An 11,341-nucleotide genomic window follows, 5' to 3' on the forward strand; every position below is an offset into this window, starting at 1 on the left:
TCAGCGGGGACCCCTGTCCGGCCCTGCCCGCCCCCCGCCCTGGACCCCGCTCCGCCCGGCGGGACCCCAACTCCGCTGCTGCCCTCCCCAGGGAACATCGGCGTTTGACACGGGTTGTTTTACGGGTCTTCTTTTCCCCGAAGGTACGGGGCTGAAATGCTAGCCAACTCCTGGAGCGAAGGCGAAGCTAGGAAGAGGATTTGGTGAGGAAATTGTTGCTGAATTAAGAGGATAAATTAAGTTTAATCCCTCCCCCAGATGGAGGCTGAGACCTATCCAGCCACTCAGACTAATATAGAAACCCCTGTGGAGATTAGAGGGGATGGGGAGGGCAGGGGGAAGAAGGCAAGGGGAACCGTTTGAGTTTCATGATCCCGAAAAAAACCCTGAGGTAAAGAAGAAATCCAAAGCATCTCTTTATAGCAATGAAGCATTGGTGGAATGAAAGACCAGATCCATTTGGTTCAGTATCCCATCTTTGAAATTGAAAAGAAGTGCAGAAATTTCGTATTAGCAGACATGAGATTATCTACCCTCTGCTCCAGGTCTCATCCTAAGCTTGGTTAGTTAGAGATCAGTATAAACCCTGAAACACCAGAGTTGTTATGTCTTGAGGGTTTGTGTGGGCTTTGGTTTGGAAATTAGTTTCATTTGTTTATTTGGCTGTTTACTTTGATAATTTTCAGTGGGTTTGATGTCCATATAAATTATGTATGTTTATACAGTCTCTTTGTGAATCTGTAAAACTGATACTCTGTTCAATGAGTTCCCTGCTGTAATTTTATGACGTGGAGAAAATCCAAGAAGAGATCAGAAGAAAACTGTCTGTCTGTGGGAACAATGCTGATACAGGAAAATAAGGAAATCTGTACCATTTTAGGGTATGAGAGTAGACAAGGAAATGGTGACGAAGTCCTTTTGGACAGAAGATCAGAGGAAGGGAGTTTGAGCCTCTATCCTGTAAAAGCAGTGCAAGTACCTCATGAAGAAGTTGGAGACAGTAATTGAAGCCTTCACTGGAGACGGCCCTTGCCTACCTCTGGGACAAGGAAAGAAGACAGAAACCTGCTGTGCTTAGAAAGGGCAGCATCCAAGTTTCAGAGTAATCACTGCCAGGAGAGTATGCTCGAGGCTACAGGAATTAAAGATGAGGGGTAGTTTTGTAAGGATTATTGAGGATGCCAGTGGTACATCTGTCTCACACTCTTAACAGCCTGCCTTTGCAGAGACAGAGGAATTGCAGTACGTGTGGGAGAAGTGCAGGACTCATGGCAGGCATTTCTAGCAGGATCAGTAACTGTAGTGCACTATGAAGCTGCAGTTCACAGGGCAGAGAATGAACTGTCGACTCCCTATTTGCCCAAAAGGCACATGGCTGCTCGTTGGCAAAAATGGCAAGCAGATCACAGCCAAGGGTGGAGAAAAGCAGAGCCTGTCCTTTATATACACTCCAAGTAATTGTGTTTTGTACAGTGTGCTGTCATCAAATTCATTACAATTTCTGTTTTTCTTCTCACTTGATCTCCTTCCTCCCTTATTTCACTCCCCCATTTCTTTCCTCTGACTTTCTTTTCTGGCAGTACTCATAATAACCACTGCAGTTTGTCTTCTCACATATGCCTATCTACCCAAAGTATTCTGTGATTAAGTTTTAGTTGGACATATTGAGGCCATAATGATCGGAACACCAAAGTTGATACTGCTGAGTTTCAGGCAGTTATAAGATTCAGACAGATTTTGTAATTTTAATTACAGTTTTGGGAGATTATCTCTCCAGCCATGCAAGTTGGCAACTTGCCTTCTGCTGTGATGGAGCAGGATATTCAGTTCTGGATGTATGGAGAGGTGCTCTTCCTGAAAATCCTAGTAACAAAGGTAATCCAACACAAGCCTGGTAAATTCCCTCTAAATAACAACATGACTCCCAAGTTGTTTCTCACTGGTAAGATTTTTCCACTCTCCTCATTGGCGTAGTCCCTGTTTGTCTTCCAGTAGTATACAATTAATGCAACTTGGCACACATTTGTTAATGCACCTCTTTCCAGAGGGAGAGGCATTTTAGTGGAGTATATATAGAATTAAAGCTTAGAATTTTGTTTAAAAGATAAATGTGTGCCTTACTGTTCATTGATCTGTGAGATGGCAAGATGACTGAAGAGTTAAATGAACTTTTGACAGTGCTGAGTTTTGGGAGGTCAGACTACTGCTGAGTTTTGTGCCTGTCTCAGATTAGCTTGTGAGAGACATCATTGTCTTGTAGACAAAAAATTATCTTTATCATGGAGGGCTCTGTTGTACCAGAAAAGCACAGTTACTAATGATACCTCTTATCTGTATGTTCATCCAGCTGCTTCTCCTTGTCCTCACCTGAGACTTGTTCTGTCTGGATTTGGCTTTAATCAGTGGTCTGCAATTGAATTCAGCCCCAGAGCCATCTCTGTACCAGTGGTAAGATTTTTTATTTTGATTCCTGAGAATATCTAGATGTGTAAAACATCCATCATGTGCCTCGTTCTCTAGTGGCTGTAAATACTTGTTGATAAGGACTGAGACACAGTCTTTCAAAAGACCATAAACTCAGGAGTCTAGTGGTGGTGGAGGCAGTTTTCCTTCATTATCTCCTCCACCAGGAAAGATGCTGACTAAGCCACCACATGAATTTGGATGTATTAGCCCTGTGTTCAGGTTGAATATTCCATTCTTGCTTTTGCTCTGTAGATCTGGGAAGGAATCAGACTCCAGTCCACATAGTTTCTTACTCAGTGAAGCAAAGGGGTATAACACAGAGAATTTTCCCCTCACCTCTCTTCCTTAAGAGGCAATGCATGTGCATACAGCAATAGGGATGCAAGGAGTGATGTCTTGGGAAGGCAGGAGAGAGTGTCTCTCATACTTCTCTGTACTCAGACCCCTCTAAAAGCACTGCATCCGAAAGGATCAACTTGATTCAGCTTGCAACTACATAGTTGTTGTATCAACATGTGATTTACAAGTGCCAGAATCAAGAGTCACCCTTTCTCCTTAAAAAGATTAAATTAGATATAAATGCAAAGCACCAAATTTTCACGTATAGCCATAACCTCCCTTTCAGGTTTTGGAGGTCAAGTGTAACAGGACTTGATTTTTTTGGGTAAATTTCAAAGTTGGCACATCAGGACTCTCTAAGAAACAAACTGTGTTTAGTAGGCATCTAGACCATTACTCATTCATAGTTAAAAATAGATCCCTACGTATTTTCAACACCTGATTTGACAATAAATCACTGTGGAAGGACCTAAAACAGGATGTTTACCCCAAAACTATTTGGTAGAAGCAAGGAAACGTTTGTTTGTGAGCAGTTAAGTGAGCAGATGGAGAGACTGGGTAGCAGAAGAATATGGCCAGTGAGGTTATCAGGCTTTTCCACCCTAATTCATGGGGGTAAAAGAGCCTTGTCTCTGCCTTGGAGCTTGTCTTCACATGAAAGAGGAGTGTAAATTTATAACATTTTCCAGAGTTGTTTAACATGTGGTTACATTTAGTCCAGAATAGGATTTAAAGAAAAGCAATGACATAGTATTTTGAGATAGAGGTGTACAAATGGGAGCATCTCATGTTGAAATGAGATATTTTATACCTCCTTAATTCTTTTTATTATGAGAGTATAGAGAGCAGATTAAGACATTTGGAATCTGGACATTTTCATAATTATGAAGAAGGGATTATTTTCTCATTAACTAAAGATTTAAATTTTTTTTGGTGTTCTGCCTCTTTTTTTTTTTTTTTTGTTTTGTTTTGGGTTTTTTTGGGTTTTTTTGTTGTTTTTTTTGTTTGGTTGGTTTTTTGTTTGTTTGTTTTTTGTTTGTTTTTTTTAATAATCAGCATTTTTTAAAAGACATGATCCACTCTACGTTTTTTCAGGAATTTTTCATAGGTTCTTCTCAAAGGAAGAGTGTAAACTTTTGACCTATTAAGGCCTTTTCAGTATGCCAAGGTCACTCCATCTATTTTACCATGCTGGCATTAATTCTGATGAGATACTGATTAAGAGTTACACCAATCTGTATGTGTGTTAAATAGAATTATATAGAAGAAAAGATCTTTTTAATGATTTAAATAACTTCATAAATTTTCAGAAACTGGAAGGAATATTACTTACTAGCTTTCAAAATTAAACCCCATAAATGTAACATCACTGAAATCCAGCAAACTTTAGTTTAGCAAGTTACATTTACTTTTATATCAATAACAAAAAAATCGGTGGTAATTTGTATCTTATTATTAAATTAGAAACCAGTGATGTTTCATAAATTAATATATTTGTTGCTTCTGCTAATCTTTATAATAAATAATTGTGTAACTTACAAAATGCCATAGATGTGCACAGAGTGCATATGACAATATCTCACTTAAAGCCATAACTCCTCCATATAAACAGGGTTTTTTGATGGCTTAACTTGTATTCCTGTTTCTGATACTCTACAGCCAATATACATCTGAAAAGGTTAGGAAGTTCAGGCTGCCCAACAAACTCAAGGGGCAAGGGTTGTGAAAACTAGTTCTCCTGCAGAGTTGGTATGGCTTCTTCCTTATGATTATTAGGAAACACATAAAGGTTTATGTAAATTTGAACTACCTTGAAACAGTGAAGAGATGAGTTTATCCTATTAGGTTCTTAGCTTCTGACACCATTTACTTATTTTAGATCTGGATCTGAGCTACCCCTTCAAGGCTCTTTCTGTCTCTGTGTTTTCCATAAGACAGTCTATGAAGCCCAGATTTAATTCATTTAGGGGAAGGAACTCAAAACAATCCCTGCCTGCCCTTTGCTCTTGTCTTAATATAGAAACAATTGTACATCAGAGACATACTACACATGGACAAGCATTAAATGCTGAAAAAACAAGACCAAACAGACAGCATCAGATTTTATTGTCACATCAATAAGTATTTGATATATATTTATTACTCAAACTGAAAGTTTTTAGTCCATCAACCTCTCCAAGGGCTCAGATTTTTTCTGTCCTCCATTGTCTCTCATATAGACTGGCTGTAGCATTGTCAGAAAACACACAGGAGCATCTGCAAGCAATGACTGTGCTACAGAGAAGACTCTTTACAATCTTCATTCACATGCTGTCAGCTCTTTCTCCTGACCTCCCTGCCTCCTCCTGCATTTAGGGCTATTTTTCAGTCCCTCTATCTCTCCACTTCCTATGACATTTCAGGATGGTTATATTAAATACATTTCACGAGTTACCCGTACTCCATCAGGGCTTACCAACCGCAGCCAAGACCTGTAGTTCTACACACAGAAACCAAGAGATAACATGGAAAGGCCTCAGTGTGGCTCAGACTTCTGAGCATGCCAGAAGTAAATGCTGAGAACAAAAGTGGGGAATGGGAAGATGATGAGCAACAAGAAAAATAGTGGTCATAGCCCTGAAGTCATCTGGCCAGTATAAACCATTCCGTTCCTCATTGTTGTCTCGCTCTTTTGCCCTCACTCATTTTCACTTTTCTTAATGCTACATTAGTACTTACCATGTTATCAAGTGTTCTTCCCTATTCATTAATATTAATATTTTTACTATTCACATTTTGCAGTATGTTTATAATTAATATAATCTATATTTATAATTTATAATTAAGAACTAGTATGCATTACACTATTAAAACAGTAGGATTACAGGGAATAAACAGCAGGTGTTCCGTTTGTGGGCCAACTTTGTTACTTTGTTTAAAATTTAAAATAAATCTGATTAGGAATGAACACAATCATTCATTTGTGCCAGCACTCCAAAATGGATGCTGTAGTCTATGCGTTTAAATCCCAAAATGTAATCCTGTAGTTTCGTTTGGTAAATATTCCTTTTTCTGACTCATGTAGCAAAGAATTTGACAGCTCTTTTGTCATAAATTAGGGTGTCAGTGTGCTACAGATGTCCGAAGTAAGCTCCAAAAACCATTCAATCTGTGTAAATTTATTTACAAGATTGGAAGATTCTTAAGAAAAGGAGCCCCCTGGAAATGGGGCCCAGCAACATGTGTGGTAGCTTGTAAGAGCCAAGCCTGACTCTTGTTATGAGAAAGCTATTTAGTTATTCTTTCTGTCAGACTTGTTTGTGGATTTGTAGGTTCCTGTTTTAATAACCTTGTTTTCCTTCTCCTTTTGTCTTCCTTGGCTGTGCTTCGGTAAGGTGGGGAGAGCATTGTTTTGAACTCAGACACTCTTTATAGTGTCCTTTATTCAACTCATAAAGAAACAGCAGAAGCCAAAAGACCAAAATTACAAAAAAAATCTCACCTAAGAATATAAGCATATTTTTATAGATCTCTCACACTTTTTCATCTCAGATAAGTCAGTAATTCCCAGGTTTATTCCTGAACATTTAGCAGAGTGAGTTCTTCTCTTGTCAAGTCAGTTCTTTGGACCTATGGTGAATGCAATGAAAAGCAGCAGAAGGAAGAAATGTGCTCTTTTACAAACTTGATATTTCTTTAGACACTCATAAAGTTTACTTGAAGCAAATATTAAATATTTATTATTTTTAAGTATGAAAGGTGTTGAAAAAATGTTTTTTCTGTCTTTTCTGTTTCTGGTGATGATATAAAGAAAAAATAATGATTCACACTGCTTTGAGCTCAGGGCATATCTTCATATTTGTTTTCCCATTTCAGTCCTTCTGCTGCTCTCAAAAAAAAGTGACTTCAAAGATTGTCTTTCATTGTTTTCCTATTTAATATAATGTGAATCATCTCCCCACCCTCTCACCTGTTAACTTCACAGACTGGTGTATAACTCCTGTTTAGGATATGATTTTCCAGGGTATTTCTCTCATATTTGTGATCAGGATTTCAGAATCACAGGATCACAGGATGGGTCAGGTTGAAAAGACCACTGTGGGTTATCTGGTCCACCCCCCCTTCCCAATCAGGGCCATCCCAGAGCACATGGCACAGGATTGCATCCAAACAAATGGGGTATCTCCCATAAAGAGACCCCACAGCCTCTCTGGACAATCTGTTCCAGTCCTTGGTCACTGCACATTGACATTTTTCCTCATGTTTAGGTGGAATTCCCTGTGCATCAGTTTCTGCCTGTTGTGTCATCTGCCTGGCACCACCAAGCAGAGCCTGGTCCCTTCTCTGAGCCCTCCCTGCAGACACTGACAGACATTGATGAGGTCGCCTCTCAATTATCCTTTCTTGAGGCTGAACAGGATGGATTCTCTCAGCCTTTCCTCATAACAGATGCTCCAATACCTTTATCACCTTTGCATTTCTCTGCTGGACCCACTCCAGGAGCTCCATGTCTCTGTCGTGCTCCAGAGACCAGAACTGAGCACAGACTCCAGGTGAGACCTCACTAGAGCTGAGTAGCAGGGCAGGATCACCTCCCTTGACCTTCCAGCCATGCTCTTCCAAAGGAACCCCAGGGCTGCAATGGCCTTCCTGCTCACAGGGGCTCTGCTGGCTCATGGACAGTTTGTTGTCCACCAGGACCCCCAGGTCCTTCTCCACAGAGCTACTTTCCAGCAGGTTGGGGCCCCAGCCTGCACTGGTACCCAGAGTTCTTCCCCAGGTCCCTGCATTTGCCCCTGTAGAATTTCAAACTGTTTTTTCCTGTCCAGCTTTCAAGCCTGTCAAGGCCCTTCTGAAGGGCTGTACAGCACTCTGGGATATTATCCACTCCTCCCTTCTTACTTGCCAAAAAGACTAGTAAAAGATGTATTTGTAGAAGGAATTACATTTCTGGGGAGGTCATTGAAGACATACAAAAACCTGCTAGTTCACTTTCATTCAGTCTCTTCTGCTCCTTCCATAGGAAAAAGAAAAGGTTTTAAGAAGTTGAATTTTTCTTTCCAAGTCAAGGAGTAAACTGCTGAATGAGTGCAATGTATCTTGTAGGAGCCCAGTCACAGGCTTAAATGTTCTAACACATTGCCATGGATATAACACATACCAGTCTACCTCTCAAACCTGACATTAAAAAACCATCTTGTAGGTATCATGTGGTCTCCCAGTTTACATGAATAAAAAAGATAAGAGGTATCCAACTGATTTTGATCATTGATTCATCTAAGATGTTCCTTCTCTGTCTCTTTCCAAAGATCTCTGAAAACTTCACTTGCCACACATAAATTCACTTGAAACAAAGACAAAATACCATAGAGAGAACTCCAGCTGTCTTGCAGCTTGACAAGCCTCTAAGGAGCTTTTGAAAATAATTTTTTTTAAGATATGTTTAAAAGCAGTTTTAAATATTTGCCCTAGCAGAGTAGTAATATTTGTATAAAAATAGGTGGTAGCAAGGTCCAGCCAATAAACCATAAAGACACCAACAGCACCAGGATAACATTACAAGGTGAAGAAGTTGTGGAACCTTTTAACTTATTCAATTTTTGACTAAGAAAATTAAAAAAAAAAAAAAAAAAAGTGTTATCTATTTCACAAGCTTAACCTGACATGATCTTACATCTTTCTTGTCATTATAAAAGCCCCCTGCTTGTGCAAATATGAAAAGAGTAGGTTATTGAGGTAATTATCCTAAAATCATGACTCTTATTTTTAGGCCGAAAGATGTTATAAACAAGACAACCCTATGCTTTACCTGCATAGGGTAATATCTAGACTCCTCACAATTCTAGAGGGGCAAGCTCAACTATGGCTACTAAAGGCAACTTCTTGGCAGCAGTGACTGTCACGAGAGCTGCCCAGACTGTTAACATAAGGGATCTGGGAGATTCTTTGTTTCCCCAAGAGCACACACCCAAATGAGCTCTTGAGTAGCAGCAGATTTTATGGAATAGGAAATGTCATCATCTATCTTATTTATGTTTATAATGACTATGTTATGGATCCATATTTCAGGTTCCAAATGTCGTGGTGGGCTGCAAAGCAGTACAAGGAAAATGGTGCTGACCTGTAATGCAGTTTCAGGAGATGAGGGTACTATTCCATTGATGTAACAATAACTCTGAAGGTGTCTGATGGTTTCTGTGCAAGGTAGCTGGGCACTCATATCATGTGTGATATTCATGCTAGTGTATGTAAAACTGTCTCCAGTCTTGGTCAGTTGTGCTGCCTTCTAGCCAGTTCATCCATCTCCAGTTCCTTTGACTCTGAAATTCAAGGCCAGATTTTTTCAGCACAGTTTTCTAATGCCAAGGCAGTTTGACATGCGTTTGCACTCAACAGTCCTGTTATATTGCAGAGTGGGTGGGATGTAGGACAACTGTGTTCCTATCCCAGTGTCCATCTTGAGCTTGTTTTCTTAAAATTACCGCCCCAGTTTCAATGCTGGCCACTTTGCCATTTGCTTCTCTGTTACCCACTGCTGAGATGTATGGCATCCCAAGTGCAGAGACAAAGTCACTGTGAGGCAGTGGTTTTGGACTTGAAGTTATGCATGAATTTGGCCAGCTGTCACCTTGCCAATGAACATACCAATTTATTTTCTCTCAGAGACAGGGAACAGAATGGTATATTCAGCTTGTAATTCAAATATGAGTTCTCCATCTGATTTAGCTTTTTCGTTTTTTTTTTTCTCCTATGGATCTAATACAAATAAGACACTTCGTTTGTAACTTAGACCACATAGTTCTAAGGAAAACTTATTAATGCAATTGCTTTACTGGACTGGAACCAAAACTGGTAAAGTCAACTGAAAACCTTTTAGTGACTTTAGTGGATTTTGCATTTGTCAGATGATTGTTGAGGTGTTCAGGCATGGTTTTTAATACCTCTATGAATGGGGATACATGAAGCTGCAACCACTCTGCTCCTACTCGAGGCACAAAAGGCACTAGTTGGGAGACGTTACTTTATATGCTGATCTATGCATATATGTAGGACTTTGTGTCCAGCTTCCAAACAGTATGAAGGTCTCTGAGCTACACTGCTCTTATGTAAGAGCAAAATTCTTGTGTAGTCTTAGTGAGACCAGAAACCCAATGTGGAACATTGTAAGAACCCATCAGATTTACTTTCTAACAAAAAGGGAAGAAGCAACAAATTTGCTTTGGCTTACAAGATAGGAGAGAGGAAGCCTATTGACCCTAGAGATTGTCCTATTTCTTCAGGTGCACATGCTACCTTATTAGGTTTTCCTAAACAGCCTTAGTATCTGCACAGATATGTAAAAAAGATGGTAAACCTAAGGCTGAACTAAATCAGCTGTAATATTGAAAATAAAGATCTAAGGGGAAAAATAAATTAATGGTGGTTGTTGTCGTTGTTTTTAATTTTCTGTAGGAATTGAGAACTTCATAGTTTTGAGAGGCTTCCTTACTATGTGCCACATCTCTTTTAAATTGTTTTGAATTGCAGTACTCTGTAATATTATAATTTCAGTGGTACTGCTGTGGCTTTGGCCAGGTTTTCCTTTCAGAAACATATCTCTGTGTGCATGGTCTAGTGCCTGCTCTGCTAGTATAAAGAGCATGAGTATGAGATGGGATATGAATACTTAGTGAGTGTCATCAGGTCTGCTGCTTCATTAAGCCTGATTCCAAGGAATTCTAAAAATGTGCAAAAGTTCTTAAATTCTGTCCAGATAAAATTTCCAGACAGAACAAAAATAGCCAGAAAAATGGTTGCTCTAACTACATTGGATAGCTGTCTCTTTCATGTTTATATTGTAGTAAGCCACAAGCTCTATCAAATATTAGATAATCCCCCTTCTTTATAGAAGGAAGTAAATAATGACTTTTAAACAATTTGAAAGTGAAAATACAACAACTTATCCTCAGAGTAATCTATCCATCTCCACCCATATCTGTGGAGCTATTATGGATTTATAGTACCATTTTTCAGTTCAGGATGACTTTTCAGATCAAGCTCAAGACAGAGCAGTAATAAAGGGTATATGCATAACCTATAGATTAAGTGGAATGAACCAGGCTGTGTTTATCCATTCTATTTACTAAAGAACTCTCCATATAAAAGAGATAAATCTCATAGTCACTGGATGCAGGAAGTCCAGGGAGAGGACTCCCTTATTAAGTGGAGATACCAAATAATTTTTTGCTATGTGACTCTTAGCTCATTGTTTCATCTGAAACTGCCATTTCAACAAATGCCACCTGTATCTTTGCATTGCAACCACATTTCCTGAGGTCACTTTGCTGCTGCCAAACACACAGATGACCAATAAGGATATAGATGTTTGTCCTCTTTACCTCAGCCATATTATATTTTGTAATATATTAGGTCAGATCCTTTGTAGATTTAAGTCAGGACAGCTCCTAGGATGCTCCATAAGATTCAGAAAAACACTGCCTCTGACAGTAACTAAGAGTCTGGCCCTAGCATATTATCTTATAGCAGCAGCAGAGAAGGGACAGCCTGCTCATGACAT

This window comes from Zosterops lateralis, assembly GCF_965231275.1.
Source record: "Zosterops lateralis genome assembly, chromosome: Z".
NCBI lineage: Eukaryota > Metazoa > Chordata > Aves > Passeriformes > Zosteropidae > Zosterops > Zosterops lateralis.